Source organism: Penaeus japonicus, unplaced genomic scaffold, assembly GCF_977035675.1.
Source record: "Penaeus japonicus unplaced genomic scaffold, GWHDUDI00000001_assembly GWHDUDI00000004, whole genome shotgun sequence".
Taxonomy (NCBI): domain Eukaryota; kingdom Metazoa; phylum Arthropoda; class Malacostraca; order Decapoda; family Penaeidae; genus Penaeus; species Penaeus japonicus.
Genome location: NW_028234406.1, coordinates 16,712,385 through 16,717,384, shown reverse-complemented (window position 1 = coordinate 16,717,384; position 5,000 = coordinate 16,712,385).

Here is a 5,000-nt window from a genome sequence, read left to right as displayed (position 1 = left end):
AAAAAAAAAAAAAAAAAAAAAAAAAAAAAAAAAAAAAAAAAAAAAAAAAAAAAAAAAAAAAAAAAAAAAAAAAAAAAAAAAAAAAAAAAAAAAAAAAAAAAAAAAAAAAAAAAAAAAGAAAGGAGGAAGAAGGAGAAAAAAAAAAAAAAAAAAAAAAAAAAAAAAAAAAAAAAAAAAAAAAAAAAAAAAAAAAAAAAAAAAAATTCGTCTGTATAGTATAAAGGCAGTTACATTCTTGATGTATTCGGCAACGTCGGCTTCATCGATTTTGCCATCAGTGATATTTTATTCCTATTGTTTTGCCTCTTGCTTCTTTGGCCCTTTTAATGTTCCTGGATTTCTGGACAGGCAATTCACAAGCATTTCTTTGGTGGCTTCTCCTCTTTTGTGGGGGGAGGCGGCTGAAGGCTCTGCTGGAAGCATGACCCTTAAGATCCCTACTGATTTCACTTCATTTGGAAGTCCATTACTCCGTCTCAAGACTAGCTTTGCTTGTTCGGCAAAGCAGCCAGGTTGTGCGAAGTTGGCCAGGTGTGCATGCATCAGGGCAACCAGCGTTTTCACAGCTAGATTATTAGGCAATTAAATGGTTGGAGGTTGAGTTTCCTTGATTGCCGTTTTGGTTATTTCAGCTGTAGTTTTGGCGGTCTTTTCGATTTTTTTCTCAACTTTAGCATTTGCCTTTGCCATGTTACTAACCACTTCATAGCAGTTCATGCATTGAATTACTCTAATGAATTGCTCTTCTATCTGTACCGGGTTTATGCTGCATTTGTACAAGATAAGCCCTTAAGGGCTCCGTGATTTTCTTGGCAGTCTGTATGTCTGGGAATCATATCTTTACAATTCCATGTCGTGGCATCTTGTAGCCTTCGTCTATATGTGTATTGAGCTGTTTGGTCAGTTCTTCCTTAATCTCATCATTAGTGTGGCTGGTGATGTAGGAGCCAACTTTCTTCACTACGATGGTCATCTTTGCTTTCATATTTAGAGGCATCTTGGGGGCTAAACCTGAGGTCTGTAGTTTGCGGCAGAAGTCAGGAGACAATATCTTGTCAGCATCTTGCAAAGTCTTTGGCAAACAATGTAACCATTCCTAAATTCTCAAATAGGTGGATGCCATTGCCAAACATGATGGAGTTCAATTCTTGCATCTTAGTGGCAGGAGTTCATATAGAGAAAATTTTATATTTGTAGTGGAAGCCATGTTCTTTCACTTCAAAAACTGCCTGTGTTGTCAGATTAAGTCCTTTATCTGACAACCTCTTCTTATCTTCGAGGAGTCTAACCAGGTTGACTAGGTAGTTCGTATCTGTAACTCATCCTGTGACTACTGCAGTTATATCTTTTAACAATGATATATTAAATATATCTCTAAACCCTTATGTGTACAGAGAACAAAGAAACAATCCTTGAGCACAATTAATAAAAGAAGAACAAAGATTAAAAAGAAAGTATGTGTAAATTTTCCAATGCAATCTCTTGATGTCTAAGTCGGTTCCTTCAATTATGGTAATGTTCAATCAAATTACTATTTATAGTTGGACATTTAACCTGCCTTACATGATTATAAATAACTCGAAGTTACTAATCAAGGCTTTATACACCATTCAATGTGATGAATAAACTACTTTAATGCTGACATGAAACAAAAAAAAAGTTATTTTCTTATTGTAATTGGACATGGCTTGTAAAGAGTGGTGTCAGGTAAAAAGCTCTCTGTATAGCAGTGGGCTGGATGAAAAAAAAAAAAAAATAAAATAAAAAAAAAATAAAAAATAAAATAAAAAGTTTTCGTCTGTATAGTATAAAGGCAGTTACATTCTTTTATTATATAAAACTTAGTCATTAATTCGATGAGAGAAAGAATAAAAGATTATATATAGAGATGCAAATATATCATGAAATAGGTAATGATACAGATAAATACAGAGAGATGTAGAGATGCAGATATACCATGAAATATGTAATGCAGGGGTACAATGAGGTTTGAAGAGATACAGGGAGTTGCAAATGCACAGTGGACGATGCAGAGATATAAATACAATGAAATAAGTAGAGATTCACATAAATATAGAAAGATTCAGAGATACAAGGAACATATAGGGATGCATATACACAATACGGAGACAAAGAGAGATGTAGAGATACAATGAAATATAGCAATAGAATGAAAAATGTCTATATGTAGAGAATCATAGAGACAGAAAGATATAGAAATAAGATGAGACGTGTTTAGATTTAAACACGTGCTTGGGTAAATACTGTATAATGTATATCATGGTTTTAAAAGTCTATCATTTTAAATAAATATAGGGAACGATTGCGTGAAACATGGCCATCAAATGTTAAGCCATCATCCCCATGTCTCGATAATGCCTCCATGGTACCATACTATGGAAGTGGATTTTCTGTGGTTTCGAGAGCATGATGTATGAAATGAGATTTTAGACAGTGTTTTTTTTTTCCATAATTCACCTTATGTCTGTCAGTGCCTTCAGAAGCTTATCAGCGTCTGCAGAAACTAATGACCTTATCAGCCAAACTTTGAACGCATTGATAACTTGTCTACCAAAGATACCCTTAGTAGGCAGAATTTCACCATACTTATCACTTATTCCCAGACAATCCAACCTTAGAGCGCATAAAATCAGCACAACTTAACACACTTCGGGAGGAAAGAAAAATGAAAAGAAGGTATGAGCAAATACTTGCATAGGCTTGGCTGAGGGTAGATATTATGATAATTGATTATGCTAATGTTCAAATCTACAGTCTGCACCTGGAGCTGGGAAAGTAGCGGTTGGCTTTATGTGCTTATTTTGTTGAAAAAAAAGAAAAAATATACAGCTATATAATGCAATGCTCAAAACAAGTGAATAACGCCGCGTTACTAAATACCACAAAAGAGGAATCCTCTCATCCTCTACTACTCATATATAGTGGATATAGTCCGCGATTCCCCCCCCCCCCCTGTACCCCAAAACTGGGTCCTGATTGTAGGGAAGGGCATGAAGACATCAGGGAAATTACGGGGTAATATATGAATAAATTGCATTTACATGTAACACAGAATTTAATAATTAATTCCATTCACCGCAGGTGTTGTGCTCCCTGTATCAGAGCGTCAAAAGATTCATAGCAATGGTACTTTAGAAGTTCGGCAAGTATCACGTGAGGCAGACAGCGGCCAGTATATTTGTGTAGCTACATCTGGTGAAAACACAAGTATAGTATTCCTTAGTTTCATCTTATACTTATCTACTGTAAAATAAAAATGTTAAAAGACGCAGTTTCTTTACAATTTAGTCAGTCAAGCTGAACACAAAATTTATTATTTTTTTATGGATATGTACACTGTAAATGAATTTTCACTTTGATGTATGTTCTGCAAAAGAACGCTGTCACACTGCAAAACAATGTAGCCTAGCATATAAATGTCTCCGTTTTATTTTGTGCGTTAAACCATTAGGGAAGTTGTGAGAGACAACATACTCTTTCATGGACAGAATGTAGTCATCAGAAAGCTTACGGAAGATCTACTTGACATACATATGAATCTGATGCAAATGGTAAGTGAACCAGACTTTCTGTCAAATTGTACAAAAGAATATCTTCCTAAGCTTAATTACGCGTTTTCTGTTGCCACCGAATGCCATCAACATGCCAATACCTGTCCTCTAAATGGTAATCAAATGATATATGTGAAAGCGTTGCCAGAAATAGAACTCCTGAACCAAGTACAGATGCGATTACCAGCCAACGTTGAAACTCCACTGTGCTTAAAAAGATATATCCTGCCTTTGCTACTTTTCAGTACAAATATTACATTGCACTAATTGCCTTTTAGTACCAGTCAATCATTATTGACATGAATAGCTTTAAAAATAAATGGAATGTTTTAATTCTAAATGTGACCAAAATGTTGTTTGGAAAACAGTGTTTCTTTTTGGGCTGAAGTTAGAGAGAAAAAAATAGCCCAACGTTTCATCTCTAGCATTGGCATTGAGTGCCTTACCTTCCTTTGATTCCTCTGTAGACCACATTTTCTCACTAAGCTAAGGAATCGTTTCATTGTGAGAGCAGTAGAAACAATACTCCAGATCAGACATGGATTATCTGTTAGAGGGATGCCATTCCAGCTGAAGATATGGTAAAGAATTTCAGTGCTAAGGGAAATGCTGAGAGTGACTATGACAATACAGATATTATATACAGAATAAAAAAAGGATACAAAAGAAAGTGTATAGATTTGTTCATGCTTTTTATTTTCCAAATAATTTTGCTTTTGTGAAAAGAGTATTAATTTCATATCACTTAAATTTGTTTGTGATCAGTTATCAATATGATGCAACAATAAAAGTATGATCTTATTGCTGTATAGCAAGGAAATATATCTATGGAGTAAACTCTGGAATATTTTACGTGAGCGAAAGCGAAGTGGCAACGCTGGTCTGCACCTGGTGACGGTCGGACCAAAAAGAGGTTCCCCAAAGCCACAGCTACTACAGTCATTAGCGTCGAAAGCAGGAACTTCAGTCATTTGACATTCAGACATTAGGCCGGGAACTCCTTTTTTGTTAGACGCTTCAGGTGGAGTAGTGTTTGTGGGAAGAACCCTATCCCTGGGAGGAAGGGGTGCTCGTCCTTCGTCTGTTCCAAGACATGGGTGCCTGGGGGGTAGGGGCTGGAACAAAATCTGACCGCTTTTTCGAGCGGTTGAGAGCTGCCTCTTTGCTCACGCGGTGGACCAAACTCCAGGCTTGATGCCACTTACCACAGTTCGAGCACGTATCGTTGGTATCTATGTGCCCTTCTTTGTGTACCTTGAGTCCATACCTCTATGCTGTGCGGCTTGCTACGGAGGCCGCACTTGGACTTAGCCTTAGCCAACTGATGGTGCCCGCGCCGCTGGCATTTAAAGCACCAGAGTAGTTCGGCCGCGTAAGTCCTGGGGCTGTATGTGTCTCCGTTACCCAGCTTTAGGGAGATGCCGGGGT